This window comes from Thermobia domestica, chromosome 1, assembly GCF_964235325.1.
Source record: "Thermobia domestica chromosome 1, izTheDome1.hap1.1, whole genome shotgun sequence".
Lineage (NCBI taxonomy): Eukaryota > Metazoa > Arthropoda > Insecta > Zygentoma > Lepismatidae > Thermobia > Thermobia domestica.
The window spans coordinates 73,662,687-73,681,278 of record NC_137454.1 but is presented as its reverse complement, the minus strand read 5'-3'; the positions used below and the strand labels follow the sequence as shown (position 1 = coordinate 73,681,278).

At 31.9% G+C, this 18,592-nt stretch overlaps 1 long non-coding RNA gene across 1 annotated transcript in view; it reads left to right on the top strand.

Annotated features, from left to right (window-relative positions):
* The window catches only part of LOC145686155 (uncharacterized), an 84,875-nt gene that overhangs the window by 38,940 nt on the left and 27,343 nt on the right, over positions 1-18,592 (top strand). The window contains exon 2 of the long non-coding RNA XR_014131535.1: positions 17,242-17,330. This is a non-coding gene — a long non-coding RNA (uncharacterized LOC145686155). The remainder of the gene's footprint in view (positions 1-17,241; positions 17,331-18,592) is intronic.

Below are 18,592 nucleotides of genomic sequence, written 5' to 3'. Positions count from 1 at the left end.
CTTACAGGAAAACAATTTGAGTACGGTAAGTCGAAACACTAAAAAGAAACTTGTTTTCTGGTCTGAAAAATGATTTCCTTATATTTTGCTAGTCAGTAGCTTGATTTTAAGTAAGTTGGCCCTTTTTATTATTATTAGAATTCGATCTTTGAACAATGTACCATTATATATATATACAAACAAATATTTTAACACAAATTTCCAAGTGTGAATTCCGTTCATTCTAGCTTTGAAACAGCGTCTCCTTCAATAAAAGAAAAATCTGGCCAACGTAAATAACTTTTAATACATAATAGTGTTACGATTTCAGTAATGTATCATTGTCATGAACAGACACATTACTATCAGACACACAGTTTACAAAATATTAAAGGGAAGAGATGGCTACTCACCTCGTGTTTCGTTTGTAATTATTGTGTTCACGGTGATGTAAAGGCTAACTTGTTACAATTGAAAAGAAAATTGAAGTTAGGAAAATATATATATATATATATATATATATATATATATATATATATATATATATATATATATTCTTCTTCAAATCTGATAAAGCTTTTCAGCGAAAGTGCTTATAGTTTACTTTTCCCCTTCTCAATACACTAGTTGCGTCATTTCTGATTTTGCTTGGGTAAGATGGGGCAAGACTCTCCGAAATACATAGAGTTTTTAGTTTTACTTCCCACGGTTATGCCAACGGTTAGGCTAAAGAAGAAAAATACATAGAATTTCAGTATATTAATATTATCCTTTGGATTAAAATGTATATACTTGGAGAAGCCTACCTGCCCTTCCCAAATGACGCCACTGTAGTACATGCAACTATTTTCTCCAATTATTACACACACAAACACAAACACACACACACACACACACGCGCGCATTGTATATTTATATTTATACAAGGTGTTAAAAACAACACCGACAACGTTTGGGAGACGATACCTGACACTAAGATAAGACAAAAAGTATAGACCAACCTGGGTGCACAAATGCTTCCTTTCGGAGTTATAGGCTGCTGAAAACATGAGAGAATGAAATTTAAAGGTTCATAGCTCAAATACTATGGAACCTACAGGAGTCGGTTCAAGACTTCACTTAGAAACTAGTATGTGCCCTATCCAAATATCTAAGTTTCACAATCCTGCGGTGCTTCTGTAACAATTTTTATAGACGTAGTTTGTGAGCACTTCAAATTATATGCTCGTCGCCAAACTTCTTCTATAAAAATTGTTGCTTGAGTGCCCTCGGATTCTGAAATCTGTATTTTTGGATAGGGCACATACTAGTTCCTTAGAGAAGTCTTGACCCGACTACGGTAAGTCCCATAGTTTTGGAGCTATGGACCTTTAAAGTTCATTTCTTCATATTTTCGGCAGCCTATAGCTCCGAAAGTAAACATTTGTGTATCCAGGTTGGTCTATACTTTTTGCCGTATCTTGGTGTCAGGAATCAGCTCCCAAACGTTGTCGGTGTTATTTTTGTGTATACATATATAATGTAATAAATTTAAAATAAATGTAAAAGAAATAACAAAAATCCATGTAATGAAATATTCTAGAGTGACAGTATGTAAGAATTAGTGTATTTCAGGGGAACAGAATGTTGTCATGGTTCGTTACAAAAATTTAAGACCACGGGAGCGGCAGAAGGATAGGTTAGCAATATATCTTCTCATCTCGTAGAAGGTATGCTCAAATGTACTGTTGTAATAAGCTCTGAGCTTTGCAGGAACATTGATGTTGTTGACAGAATTTGTTCAACATAGAACGCTGGATATTTAAGAGTGCAAGTGAGGTTGGAAACTCGTAACTATGAAAATGGTTGAATGTGACTGTCATCTTTGTGAGAGAAAGTTGAAAGATTAGAGTGATGTTGAAAAGAGAACTAGTTTTAAGTCTGAATTTGGATTTATGAACTATCTCTGGTGGAGACGCGGCATATTTCAAGAGAATGAAGGCATGAAGGTTGGAGGGCCACCGGTACATGATTTTGAGGCGAAACGAGAAACTTTTTATGTTCAGAGGATTTTAAGGGAGTTTTTCCGTTTTCGGAGTGCTTTTTAGCACAATTACAGTGTTGGAGGAAAGTGGGGTGAAATTTGAGACAGTTGATGACGAAAAATATTGTAGAAGGAGTGGCGGCCAAGGGTTACCCAAGATATAGTATAATGAATGTTGGATATGGCTACAGCAAAGGTAATGGTATACTGGTGATAGGTTTAATGTGCACGTCAGTCTTGAAACGTACTTTTTCAAGTCTGATGCCCAAATGTACTGTTGGTAAACAACCAGATAAGTGTTTAAAGCTTCAGATGAGAAATGTATTTGAATAGATGAAAAGGTTAATATTATCATGACTACAATGCTGATACAACCAAACGCTTTACAGTGGTTTGAATTTCACTTTAAACTTTGAGTCTCCACGTGTCATACTCATATAGCTGTCACAATTACTAAATTATCTTTGTATTGAATTAAAGAAAATCTTAGAAAACTTTTAACAAATTATTTAAATATTATGATAAGATAATGTTCTCACATTCTCTTGTTGTTGGCTATGATCGTCACTTGAAGGAGGACGAGGATGTTTTCTGAAGTGTTTTGTAATCGTTTTATCTATCGAAGTAGAATTAATATTATAAATAAATATCCACATATAGTATAATAGAACAGAATATTGCTTTATCGAATAAATAACCACATTTATATTCAACGCTTTTGATATAGTTGTTGCTATTTTCTGCAAATAGCTTCTACTATTGAAGTGCAATATTGCAACTCTTCCGCATGCTATCAGTTTGTTACTAGTTGTGATTTATTTCCGAGTTGCTAGTGCGTGAAATGTCAATATGAGTATCCAGCCGTGTAGCTAAGGAATGTTTGATAAATTTGGAATCAAGGAACTATTTTTGCTTCGCTTACCAGTTATCTTCTACTTCTTTTTGACAGCGCAAGCAAGTTCAAGAATATGTTTGCCTTTAACGAAAAAATTGTTGTTTAGCGACTGTTGTTTAGCGACTGCTGGTTGGCTGTGGGCCCATATTGGAAAACTGTCATTGTGAATCGAAGATAGGCGAAATGTTGGAGTAGTAATGAGCAGAAAATTTGCTTTATTAAATGTCCCATGAATAGGTTGAAGGGATCATGCAAGTAAGTGTGGCACATGATTCAAGAAAAAGAAATCATAGATAACAACTTACTAAAAAAAAAAAAAAAAAAAAAAAAAAATCATCATAATTTCAAGATAGTAGTGCACAAACTTTCGCAGATGACTTCATCAAATGTGAGGAGAAGACTTACCGAGAAGAAAATATAGAAGAAAGGAAAAATCAAGTCCTGTTAGTTTATTTGAGAGTCTATCTAAAACCAACATTTAGTACATTACTCTTAAATCACGAAAAACCAATAAATTCTAAATTTCACAAATATGACAACTCCAAAGATATCATAGTTTACAGTTTTGGGAGCCCTGCCGAACGTATCTCAACTTTCTTCAACTACAATTTCCAACTCCATGTCTAGGCTACTCTAAACTTCCAAAATATAAACCATTTCTTACCTATTTTTTGACTTAATTACTGAACATCTACCATAAAATGTTATAGACATCACTTCATTATAATACATATTCTCATGAAGAAGGACTCCGCGAACCACAGAAATGCACTCACTCACTCTAACCAGTGAAGCCCAGCACTCAATTCTAATTCAACTAATTCAATTTGCCATAACCATAGACAATTTCCCATTTGAAAATAACTACTAAATTCAAATGAAGTGTATCACCATGGACACTGACCTCATCATACGATTTTATGAAACTCTTGCAAGAGAAAATTTCCGTTTATTACCACTTCATTTCTTCATCTGGTCTTGAATTCATAGATGACGTTTTTCCAAACGCAGACGCATGGCCAACTAGCACTGAAATTATATCTAGTTCCTAAACAACAAATTCTCTGATAAATTTTTCTATCATTTTTTTAAAGGGCTATGGGATTGGATAGCTTGCCCTTCGTAACTGACTTGTAAAGTCTGATTACAGTGCATCTTTCTTTTAGTGTTATTATCGTAATCCAGCCTTCAGCGTATGGGTAATGTAAGCGTAAGTATCATTGCTTCAACACATAATAAACTCACAACTTTTATTTATGAGTACAGAAATTCTCCTTGAACTCAATCTGAATTTGTTTCAGACTCTGGGTCTCAGGTGCCAAAGAATTAATTCTACTATCTGTTTTCATACACTATATAATTTTAAAACTTGGAAGCCTAGTGTTTATCTTTGTGTCTGTAATACATAATCATTTGTCGATTGACTTCAGAAGACTGAGCTTAGCCCGTAGGCACAAGTTGCATATACTTCAAACATATCAGATGTACGGTCTTGTTTAACAAAGCCTGCTCCTTCCCCTCCTCTATCTGAAAAGCCCTATATAGAAATTCAAAGACAAAAGCAATCATCTTTAAATAGCTCTATTTTTATTGCAGGTCTAAGTATTAAAATGTGCTACGTATGGTTGCAAGTTTTTTTTTTTTTTTTTTTTTTTTTTGGTTTGCTAATATTGAACTTAGATACCTAACACTGGCACTCATCTTTTTTATGAATTGATGTAAGAAGCGGCCGCGTGATTTCCGGCCAATTGTTTCATCACCGGCATCTTTGAGCAATGAGATAACAGTGGAAGACAAACTTCGTCCTTCAAACTTGATACTATGAAAAAATTATGCAAGTGGTTTTGTTATTCAAATACATATCTATTCACTCTAATGAGTTACAGAAGTAGCATTCATTTTATAATAACATAAAGCCTGTAAGAGTTACCCTGAAAATGTATTTTGTATTTCTTTTTTAACATGTAATTCATTTCTTTTTAAATTTCACTGAAGTTCAATTCTTTGGAAGGACAAGGAACCTTCAATTGTCAGGCACCCCACTTTTAACTTTAATCGCTCCCCTATCGCAGAAATACTGGATTTTTTAAATTACCAAACCATGCTAAATAATGACAGGTTAGACATCAGAGTTATCTTTATCTACGATCTCAATCAGGGGTGGATTCAAGTCTCCTTTGGAGGCAGTTTGGCGTGTAGCGGTGGAAGATTATCAGGAGAGTGTGGCGGCGGAAGGTTATCAGTTTCTCTCTGACTGGACTTTTGCAGCACATTCGAAACTGATCTAAATGCAAAAGACTTTTGTTACTCAATACACTGCTTAGACAATTGATCGGTGATCACATGGTCCAACTTGGTCGAAATTTCGAATACGTCTTATCTCAAATCTACATAATAGAACTTGCTTTAAACAATGAAAGCGCAGTTGCCAAAGTATAATTTTGATTCACAAAGATGAACTTCGAGGTGTTGTAAATAGGAAAAGCAGGAATTCCTTACACTCAAATGCTACGAAGTTCTTAGTGTTTCTTTGTACAACACTGAGGTTAGTTTATTCGCAAGTTATTGCCAAATTAATATGGAGGTTGTATGTCCTTTTTTTTTTTTTTTTTTTTTTTTTTCTTCAATCCCTTAAAGTGTTCTAGAAATAACTTCTATAACTTCTGAAACTGTTTTTCTTAACTTAAAAATATGCGTGAAATGGTTTATTACGAACAGGACAAAAATAACTGTGATAGATTAATTACAATTAATCCGGTTAGAAACACTGTTGTTTGTATTTTAGTTCCAAAACCAGCCTCCCGCACTCGTTCGCTGATCAGGTTGTACCAAACTAAATAAAAACAAAACAAAACAATAATGATTAAACACCCCTACCTTATTACTCATGTTGTTTGGAGGTGCTCTATGCGTCAAGAAAAGTCCTATGATCTAAGATCATTTTGAAGAAATGTTAACAGATGATTTTCGGGTTTATCTGAACACGAATTCTGACCATCACAAGTTCCGTTGACATTCTGTTTCTATCACCTGACATAAATATTTCATAACGTTGTACACTACTTCGACATGTCCATTACTGACTGGTATAGCGAGAATAAATTTTGAATATATTTGGTAAATTTTCTTTCTTGAAAAATGCATTTCGTCTTACCTAGTGTTCATATTATAGACTACAAAATAGAAAATTCATTGTAAAGTTCATAGAAACTGTTTTTAAGTTTAATAATTCATTGTTATAATTGTGTATGGAATTAGTGCAATTGTTGTGACATTTTTATGAAAATCAAGTCATCTTGAAGTTAGGAATTCAGAAATAATGAATTTGGTTGGCGATGCACTGGATATATAATTAGAAAAACTTGCATTATAGTCTGTCAGTGATAAATTCAGAATTATATCTTTAAAAAATATTACAATTATCAAGAATTTTTCGTTAATAGGTATATTATTAACATTAATACGTATAATATTAATGCGTTTATATTTACGTCAAGAATATTTATATGTTAGTACCTCGCAACATATAACAAATATAAGAATTTACATTTTTTTCTTTCAAAACAATATATTTTCATACTTACCTTTCCATACATATTTTCCATACCTATATTTTTTGTTAAGTTTGTGTGCATTGCCACTATTAATATAAGTTTAAATTTTTTTATTTATTTATTTATTTATTTATTTATTTTTTTACTTTGTTTTCAGGGTGAACTCCGAACCATCATAATGCGTTATTTCTTGGTTCTATCACGGGAAACTGAGCCGGGATCCGATGCATCAAAGGCTCATGCGGTATTCACTACACCAATGGGGATGATTCAAGATTTCCTTAACTACAGTGATTCGTCCCTGAATTTTAAACTAACTCGTCCGTGGTTTTTTCGTATTATTTACGTTTCCTCCCATATTCTCATTCCCTTATTTTTAATGTTCGTCTCCTTTAGCCTAAAAGGAATAAACGTGGGACCAGTGGCGGATCTAGAAGGTAAAAACTGGAGGGGGGCAGTCAGAACCCAGACTATGACAGGTATATCATGAGTTTACTAGAAATTTTCAAAAATATATAAATAATAGCTTAAATTATTTTTGTCACTCAAAAAACTGGGGGGAGGGGGCTAGGCCTCTCCGGCCCTGGCCTAGATCCACCACTGTGTGGGACGTTAAACAAGAAATTTCATTCCTCTTATTCATTCTAAATTTCGAAATAAAACTCAAACATTTTAGGCAATTGATCAGTCCCCTTCTCTCATGCACTTACTCCCTTTAGTTGCCGGTATTGTTGAGGTTTTGCACTGTGCAGGAATATGAACTACAACAAATAGCAGTGTCATATTGTACAATACATGAAGATGTTTGTGTCGTAAAAATCAGTTACTTAAAAAAAAAATGTAACTGAAATGTCAAAAGAAAAAAAAAGATAAACGAAAACATGTAAAAAAAATTCTGTATAGCTACTTCAAACTGATATTTTCTATATAGTCACCGAGTTGGACACAGAAGACGTATCTTCCAATAATTTGTTAATGAACAATATACAATTTGTTCCTGAATATAATGAAATTCAGTTTTTGCTTTGGGAGACTGATTGAACATATTGCAAAGTTCGTTAATCCACTGCATTGAGTATTTGATCCTTCATAATTAAATATACACAATGGGCACTGCAGTGTACATATAGGGCAATTTTCCATAATAAGAAAGACTGGTCAGTTTCTTTTAAACCTCTTACTTTATCAGTCCCATTGTAGCGTTGTTCTAGATGGTTTGACGTAGGCAGTTGAAGTCGTAATAAAACATGTTTAATAAAGAGTGCAATAGTTTAATCAGTTATGGCTGTAGCTCTGCCACAAAGCTTTCATTAGGTTCGATTCTTTCATTTATAAATCGATATCTCTAGTACCATCACAAATTACTGAAAACATAATGAAATTGCTAGACTTAATTTCTGTACATATTGAATTAACTATTTCTTCACCAAGTATTTCTAAAATTTCATTTTGAATTGCAGCATGATACATCTTTCCACGATCTTGCTGTAACCGTTCATTTAACTGAGCATAACATGTCTTCGGGTCTTATTTTCAACAGTTCCATCAAATTTTCCTCGCTCTTCAGATGACACCTAACACTTAAACCTAACCTAGCTAAATACTTTATTGAATTTACATTACTATCAACTTTTCTCGTGCAACCTTTTGGGTAATTGCTTTTGCTGATGATAATTGTTACTATATAGGAGACAACTAACTGAAACTCAGTAGAGTTTGAGCATGAAGTGCAGCTTTTTATGTACATATGTATTTTAAATTTTTCTGATCCTGTCGTCCAGTTTTTTGAGTCCCACAGGAAATTATTGGGTTGGGACATGTTCCACCCGTTCCCTCTCTAACGACACCCGTGCTCTACACTTTTCTTTCTTTCTTTTTTACTTTTGTTTTCTTTTTTGCTTTACCATCATACTCTAGTTGGTTGATGGTCACTCTCTGAGGCAAAACATGATATGTGGATTTCTACAGACAAGTAAATTTAACCTTAGGAATTAAATCTATACGAGAATAGCAACATATGATACGTCACTTTTTGGTCATTTTCTGACTTTTCGCTCTATGTCAAACTAAGAATGCTATAAGGTGAAAAAGTTTATAATGGCTTAATTAACAATTTCCCATTTAGCAGTACAAATATATTTCGCTTTCACCACTGAACTGAAAGTATTTTAAATTTAATTCATAAGATTGCAACTTCCTTGCATATACAAAAGTACAAATGTATATATCATGTTTTTCTATCTTCTTATAGAACTATTCTCCAGATTCACAAAATCTACAGTTAGTAAGATTGTATTCTGTTATATGATCGAATGCCACAGTAGGAAAATGTCAACTATATATAAAAAAATCCAGATGAAAGAATCTGATTAAGCTACCCTATATAATATGTACTCTGGCGAAGGTCCAAAATTTCAAGAAACTGATATCTATCACAATGTTCACAATTCAGGACTTTGAAAAGAGATTGTTTATCGGCTTTGCATTTTTGAAACCAAATAAATTAATGATTTTAAAACTTGACATAAAATAGTACTTCTGAGTGTTGTTATTCAGCATATTAAATGATTTTTTACTTTCTTTTCAGGCTTCAATAAAGACATATGGGCAATATACAGAGGGTCATATGAGCAATGTACAGACAGTATGATTTCAACAACATTAGATTCTGTATAATAATTTAGAGCTATGACGTAGGCAAGGGGGTTTAAACTCCCCTTCGAGAGCAAGTTATTAAGAATATATGGCTATATATATATATATATATATATATATATATATATATATATATATATATATATATAATCAAACTCGTCCTGAAAGAACATGAGATGGAATTCTTGAGCCGCTCTTGATGAATTTCTGCGTACGTCACAGATTTAGAGCAAGCTTTAATGGGTACAGTATCCTCCGTGAGTGATTTAATATACATCCGAAAGAGATGAATATAAACGTAATCAAAGTTCATTTCCGGTAAATTATAATGCAATATTTTAAAATGTAAACGAACATGAGGTGTAGTGGATATTGTAAATAATACGCCATCTTGAAAATAATTTGAAAGAGTTTATAAAAGAGGATACATCATTGAGACATTGCAAAGAGAAATTGTAAACAGACACACATACATGATCACACAACTACAGTATTTCTTTACTTATGTTTATATATATATATATATGTATATGTTTATAGTAAACAAACAATAGGCCGTGTAGAGTTTAGTTTACCGAGAGAACAATGATAAGCATATAGTTAGAAAATGTAAGCACTCTATTTGAATAATAATAATAATTTACAGTGAAATAAACCAGAATACAGACACATTTTACAATTATGAAATCAAAGCGCAGCTTCTGTTGAATATAATAAAAATATCGTTTTCATATATCTCCAATATATAGATATTTACAAAGCATAAGTATGCTTAGAAAAGAAACACTGTTAGTCAAATCAATTACGATACATGAAAGAAAGTAGCATTAGTTGAATCTTAAAAAAATCTAAAAGTTCTACATAATTTTAAAATAATAATAATAAGAAAATTAATAAGTTCATATTGATCACCTGTGCTACTGGAATCACCTGCAAAACTTATACTTTACATACATAGTTTTTACACAGGATAACTTTTAATATTTGTTATTACAAAATGTTATTTAGGATATTTTAGGTTTACCAACCTTCACATTCAAATTGGTACATAGATTAATACTTTGCTAGATATTTGTTAACTTAGTTATAACAAGTGTCTACTGTTTTGTATAAATGACGTTCAGTATGGAATTATAAAAATTTCAAATCAAACTGTTTACACGTATTAACCTATGCACAAGTTTAAAATGTTATTTATGAAGTCAAGAAGTTATGTTATATGTTCATACTAGGTACTAGGTGCAAGGAAATATTTAGTAGCTAAATCATGAACAAACTGAATAATCACAAAAGCACGTCAGTTTATTTGGTTTCTTCTTACTAATCCAAGATAACTAACTTATACAAAAAAAGTAAAAGGGAGTTATATAATAATACACATTACATAATTCGTTATCTTCGTTGAATTAAGTTATGAATAGTCCAGCATAAGTATATTTCATTCAAAATATCTACTCTCTTTTTTCGTATTGGTCAACTCATTACCTCTGTATTCAAACAAACAAAGAACAAGTATTTTTAAATTCAAACAAACAAATTTTATTTATTTATTTATTTAGAGAAATGAATACTACAGGTAAAGATACCCACTTACAGTATTCACAAAAACAGATAAACATAACAACAGTAGAATAAAGAGACAAGTAATAATTTTAATGAGTAGTTAATCATCGATTCTGGCACTTAAAGAATTTACTACCTTTTAAAATTTAGTGAAGGACATTTTGAAAATATCAATACTTGGATCAACCACACACAATTAGTTGTAGAGGTCACACACACTCATATAGGTAAGCTTTTCATCATATTTGTTCTTAATGTTCTACAGTGCAATAAGCCAGCTTTTGAACGTCTTCTAACGTTGAGAACTTTAAATTTCAGAAGTTCAAGTAATTGCGACACTAGGATTTTGTTATTTAAAAATTTTATATAGAAGGCAGAGTAACCGAACTTTTCTTCCGCTGTCGAGGGATACAATGTTCAGCTGTTCAATTAAACATTGATATGTTTCAAATTTAGGATATATATGCCTGTTTCCTTGAAAACTAAGTACCTTGCGAATTTTGATTGTATCATTTCTATTTTGCGGCTATATTTTTTACTTGCAGGTTCCAGATTTCGGCAGCGTATTCTAGTTTCGATTTAACAATTGCGTTATATATCGTTTTAATATGTCTTGTTTCTTGAAATCCCTTGCAATTCTTATCGTATACGCCAGATTTCTATAAGCTTCGCTCACAATTTTTTTAAACGTGGTTGGAAAATGTTAGTTTTGTATCAAAGGTGACCCCGAGGTCTTTAAACTCTTCGATCCTTTTAATATTAACGTTACCAATGTAATAGTTAAATTTTAGAGATGTGTTCTTACGCGAATATGACATCATAAAACATTTATTTACATTAAGGTTCAGATCATTGAGTTGACACCATTTGGAAAGAGCATCGATATCGTTTTGTAGAGATACCGAGTCATTGACATTACTAATACATCTTCCGAATTTTAGGTCATCTGCATATAGTAGGTTGAATGAATTTTGCAGTCTATTGGACATCACAATATTTATTACATACTTTGTTTATCAAGAATGGTTATGTATAGAAGCAATTTTATAATCTTATATTAGGCAGGATAGTGAAACATAATGTTTTGTGTAATTTTTCTTGAAAGAAACTATTATAATTTCTACTATTTATATTATTATTATTATTATTATTGCAACAGTGGTAGAGAGATTATATCATGCTAGTTGAACTATTCTGGAACTTGATTATATTCCAAAATATAAGTAAAACTGAAAGAATACACAAAACATGAAATATGAATAATGTGGAATTAAGGGTAATCCTTTGATATATTTTCTGCATTCTAAACTTTAGGTAACTACGCGTAAGCAGTGAATTAAACTGTTAACTAGATAAATATTTAATAACTCCTCGTTGCTAATATACTTCATATTTATGTACAATATTTATAAAAATAACTTTGTTAAATCAAATTTTACAGAACATGGTTGTAAATTGAACACAAATTTCTTAAAAGTATACAACTTTTGAGAATTTCAGTATTATTATATCTTTCTACGATTTATATACAAAATATGTTGAAGACACTGTTATTTGACATAAATGTTTTGAAGAAAGAACATGAAGGTAAACGAGGAACATAATTGGTAGTTCATTACTAGATTAAACATTGCTTCTTTGCAGAGAATAATAATACATGATACAATAACGCATATAGTAAAATTCATTAGAGCCTTAATCAAATCAACTTATTCATAAGAATAAAATCAAACCTTTGCAACATAGTTTTGTTACACCTCACCTTGTTTTGTTATACCTCAATTTGTACCAACAAATAATTTCCCAACGTTTGTTCTCCAATACAAATTAAGTTACCCCTTGCAGGCTGGATGAAAAAAAAAATACAGTTTCTTAACATTGGGTCTACCTTAGAAGTATTATTGAAATTGCGCATTGCCTAACTAAATAATGTTGAAGTGCCTACATAGGAAAAAAAAAAAAAAAAAACGTTTGGCTTTCTAATTCAACAATTAGTCAGCCATCTCATAATTTACCCTACATTGGCTCAACAGTTTTCTTTATGTTTCTGTAGAAAAGAAACAAGACTTAATTAAGTTAGTTTGCATATAGTTCCCAATCCAATATAATAGATAAGCTTATCCAGTAGTATTTGATTTACTGGAAAACACAAAACTGATGTTGAATGTTATAAGAAGTGTGTTAAACTAAGGAAAAAAAAGTTTTTTTTTTCTTTATGAGCATTCTAAAACAATAACTAATTCGCATTAGTGGTTAGAAACACACTCGGGTATTTATATAGAACGTTTGAGAGATTAAGGTGCTGCTTGTAATAAGAAAGAACGTTTTAGTGCTCAGAGCTCCAAAATTCTTATTTCAAAGTACTAAAATATATTTGGGAGAAGGTATGATTTACTGTAGAGAAAATCACTAACTGTTTCATAAGAAATTTTTACTAATACGATTTTTAGAGGTAATCCCTGTCTATTCTTTGAACACTGATAACTGATGAAGATGAACCTCATAACTAAGGTTAAGGAACATTGATAAACCTTTTACTTAATTGTCAAACAGAGATATTAGTACTTTTGGATAAAATAGGTATGGCTTTATATATAGAGATAGACAATCGTTATTTTTTTTAATACATCATTTTCGCGCTTTTTAGATGACAACAACGGACCAATGCTTGTTTAATATTCCATTTTAGAATTTTCTGTTTATTGTTGTCCTACCGTTTATTGTTTTCAAATTTTTCCTCATAAGGTAGATGTCCAAAAGACCAGTGCTTGAAAAAAAAAATACAACTTGAAACTAGGACTTTGTACTAAATTAAAAGGCACCGTAAAATTTTACCTAAAGCGGAAAGAACTTTCCCTAAATATTTTATACCACACTGAATTTACAGGGTAATCTTAGTTATCAGATAAAGAAATACTTTGTTACCAACCTCCTTTCATTATACAAAAACTATCACAGTAAGGCTGTTTACTTTAATAATGCTTGAAATTATATTTAACCGAAATTGAGACCTAAGGAATATTTTGTTTGAAAAATTAAAAAAAAAAAATCAGCATTATCCAGTAGAAGTAATTGGAAGAAAAATTCAATTTTAAAAGTTAAATAAAAATCTGTTTTTCTGGAATTGTCCCCAAACAACTGGATGAAGGTTGAATACAGATAACTACAGGAAATGAAGGCTTCTAGCCACCCTTTAAACTCTTCCTGTTGGTACATTTTTAAAATGTGCCAAACGTAGTTACCAGAAATTTTACCTGAAACGTAGTTAAACTTTAGCTACAACAGCAGATCTGAATATTTTATTAACAAAATTATTTATATAAAACAAGGATACCTACACGTTATCTACAATGATTATATACATGCAAAGCAATGAACACATCATGGTAGTTTACTTATTAACAGCGAAACAACTAGTTCGCTACGATCTATAATAAAATTACCCGAGATTTTGCCAGAATTTACAAACAAAAGAGCGAGCAACTATGGATAACGTGGAACGGATATTCTAATATTTCGTTGTGTTGTGCATAAACATTTTACATTTAGTGAGTACAATCACAGAAAATCTTGATTTTCTGTGGTATAATGTGAAGTCTGGCGAAATCTCTATGGTAGAGAAGTTCTTAAAAAAATACATATTTTTCTGTCAACTTTACTCTCTGTACACTTTCTGTAGATTATAAGAAGATAGGCATTATATTACAAGGATGGGAAAACATTAAAGTTGTCTTTATTGATGCATACAGTGAATAACAGTTTAGCAATGTGGAGTTATTAAATAATAAACTTTCCATTACGTTTATTACAATTGCGAAAATGATCGGTCCAGTGTTGGTATATGAATTGTTAGGAATGGTGCTCTTAAAAACATTGTGCCAATAGTAACTTACCAGGGAACTGCAAATAATAATATGTAAAATGCCTCTAACTTGTACCAATATTAGCTCTCTCATACAAATTATGTAGATCCTACAAATTAGGTCAAAATGCAATTACCAAATATTGAAACTACTTTTCTCTGTTTATGCTAAAGTTACGCATTTCTAATTTAGAACGTAGTGTTGAAAGGCTGACCCACATATAGACGAATGTTTGGTTTGCCGATTCAGCAATTAGTTAACCATACAATCATTACCTTGTGTTGGCCCAATATTTTTCGCTTGGGGTAACACCTTTAAGTTCCCATGAGAAAACGGGGCTGATATATTTCTCAATCCAATATAGAACGGTTAAATTTATCCTGAAGCTGTCATAATGGAGAAAGCCAATCAACTATGAGAATCCAAAATTAATTTTCGTTGGTTCTTTATTGCACGAAGGACATTGGGTGGTAACATGATACATGTTCAACTTGATAATCCTTCTATCAGTGCCATTGTTATCAAAGATGAAAGTGATATTCCACGAAAAGCTATGGCCAGCCAAATGTTTGAACGTATTGGCTTCCATTGCTCTTATTTTTCGATACTAGACTATCAAGATCAGTATTTAATATTACAACTGTGAAAAAAGTTATAATTATCATTTGATAACGTTATATCGAATTATGCGCTTCTAAATTTTCTTTCTTTCTTTCCTATTTTTAAATCAAAACTTGCGATAGATGGAGCACATGTTGGCTATTTTCTTATCTCTGACTATAGTATTATTTTATCTTCATGGGTGCCCGAAGGGGGACAGGGGGAGCTCGGCCCTCCTTGCTCACGAAAATGTATATATAATATAGGAAACCATATATATTAAATACCAGAAATATCAGACGTAATATTTCAACCATGGAGCTGAGTCCCCCCTAGAAAAGTTTCTTCGGACGCCCCTGATTATCTTGGCTCCAACTTGAAATAGGCGAAAGATATATTTTGAATTTACTTTCAAAGGTAGGTAGGTTATTTAGTATATCTAATCATTCGTCGGGCATTAGTAACGATAAACCCTGATAGCTGGCTAAGCTAACCCAGAATCAATTTCTCTAACTTAGAGATCATATGATTGTAGATATGTCAATTAAAATCGTTTTAAAGATAATGAGATTATAATTCCTATTTGGAGAGCTAAGTTTCAAAGTTCGAAGCTACTGCACTAATCTAATATGTTTTAGGAATCACGGAGTAATTCTCCTCCTTTACGATAACATTTAGTAGACATAAATTTAAGCACAGTAGAGAAATTATGTTATTAGGATCACACTAATGGGCATTCTGTGCAGGGGCACTCCCACGGAAGGGTCGACCGGGTCCAGATTCACCAAAACTTCCTAACTCAACATACATTTGTACATTTTCTCAATAAAATATACTTGTTTAACAGGGATATGATTGATGTAGCATGAAAATTTGATCTTACACTTTTCATATACTCTTTCTCTTATAAAGACAATCCAGTTCTATCATTTTTCCCCGCAAAATATAGACTGCAGTATTTTACAATTACTTATCGTCTTTTCGGGTGCAAAATAATACCTGTTCAATATTACATAAACGTAGTCGCTTGTAGTAATGGATCCCCCTCGCAAAGCTTGGTCTCCTTCCAACAAAAAGTTCTGAGTGCCCACCTGCTTCTGAGTAATGTTAGTACAGTCAGAAACAATATTAAGAGACTTCATCCCGGCGAAATTAAAACACCGCTAATTTTACAGTAATTATGTGATACCTTCAAATAGATAAAAGATAATCGAAATGTGGAACAGGAGCGCCCTAGACAATATCATTTTACATCAGATATCGTTATCACGACCCACTTATCTGCTTTCGATTTCTGGCCATTTTGAAAATCGGCATTTATTTTCGCGTTTCTAAACGGCTGAAAACGGAAAGCCACTAGGTGATTTGTGATAACGGTACCTCACACAAAATAATATTGTCTAGGGCGCGTTTGTTCCGAATTTCAATTATATTTTATCTATTTGAAGATATCACATAATTACTGTAAAATTAGCGGTATTTTAATTTCGCCGGGATGAGGCCTCTTAAGTATAGGTTGGAGCTATCGTTTCGCATACCTTCAACCTACACTTAATATTGTTTCTGACTGTACATATGTTTCTCCATACGATAATACTTAAACAAAAGCGGATTAAAAAAAATTACAACAGTTAGCTGGAGCGACTATCTCGGCCGAGCTCGTTAAATGAAGTCTATCCATCAAAATCTTCATGCCTGACTGTGACTTTAATTGTGGCTATCCATGTGACCTATTCCATTCATTCATAAATTGTACGTTTAACGTAACCCTAATATGCAATCCTCGAAACATTCAAGAGTTACAGGTTGCATAAATATCTAGGCGAAAATTCTTAATTCTTATTATAAATGCAAGCCTATTCGTTCATAAAAGTTCCGTGTGATTCTGTTTACTGTCGTTAGTAGAGTTTATTAATTAATCATATATATTTTTCAATAGGTTGACTACAAAAATCGCATTATAATTACTTCTTTTTGTAATAACTATTACTGTGACATAAGGATCATAAAAGTAAATAACATGAACTATCGTATGTATCTAACTATTTTGTAGTTTAGTATCCGCAGACTTGTGGTAAACTTCAATTTTTTTTCCTTGTCTCCTAACAGCCAACAGATGGTTCCCCATTCAAACCGAAGCTAAAAATCGATAAGTAGGAGTCCATACCACGTTAGGTACCAAGGGAGCGCGCGCGTGGGTAAGTAGCAAGACCACAGTTAACATACACTAATGCATCCGTTTTTTAAATTGTAAGTTCAAATGTTTAAATATTTAAATAAAACATATTAAAATTATAAATGAAGCTTTAAAATAAATATTACGTATTACTTGTTTTATATACATAATTTATGTTTTGAAATAATAACTATTCCTGCTATTGCCTATATAGTTAAACTGTTTTCTACTAAACATTGAGAGCAGGTGCGAAGAACTTGATCGTCCTATAAAAATAGGGAAAATAACCTCTTTCCGACTCGTTCAGCAAAACAAAATGTATTCCAAGTCTTTTTCTGTTCTTTACACAGAATTCTTATTTCAAACTAGCGTTGGATTTCATTACTTTTATAAGTTTTATCACCGAACAGATGTGAATTATTTCACTGACATTTGCTTGAAAGTGTTTACTGTTTACATCTGTCACAACATTATGTGACATCTTCAAATAGATAAAAGATAATCGAAAAGTGAAACAAGAGCTGGCATGACAATATTATTTTACATGAGATACCGTTATCAAGACTTACTTATCTGCTTTCGATTTCCAGACATTTTGAAAATCGGCATTTATTTTCGCGTTTCTAAATGGCTGCAAATGGAATAACGGTACCTAATACAAAATAATGTTGTGTAGTGAGGTCTTGTTCCACTTTTCGAAACGATTATCTTTTATCTATTTGAAGATATCACATACTTACTGTAAAATTAGCGGTATTTTAATTTCGCAGTGATTAGGCCTCTTAAAGAGCTTAATTTAAATATCTTCGCTTTATTTCGTATTTTTTCAAGTGTCATTGCAAATAAGCAATAAGTACTAAATTTCTCCTATAGAGTTTTCAACAGTTTTACACGTTTTTATTTAACTTACAATAGACGAGCAATGTCTACAAATTTTGCAAACTTTAATTTAATCAATTTCCCTAGGTCACAAAATGATAAAATTTTACTCAGCGACATGTGGGCAATACAATACAAAATATTATTAATGCTATTACTTTTATAAATTGCTATATTTTAAATTTAGATCTCTTCTTGTTTGATTTTAAAGGTTCAATGTTAGTGTTTTCGTATGCAACCAGATCAGCTTTACTTTTGAGTAAAGCGGGATGATCTAATAGTAGTACACAGGAGTTAACGTTCATAAGTTCGAAAAAAAAAATCATGATTTTTCACCAATACATTTGAAAAAAATAAATAAAAATTAAATATTTTTAAAAAGGAGTCTATAAAAAAACAAAATAA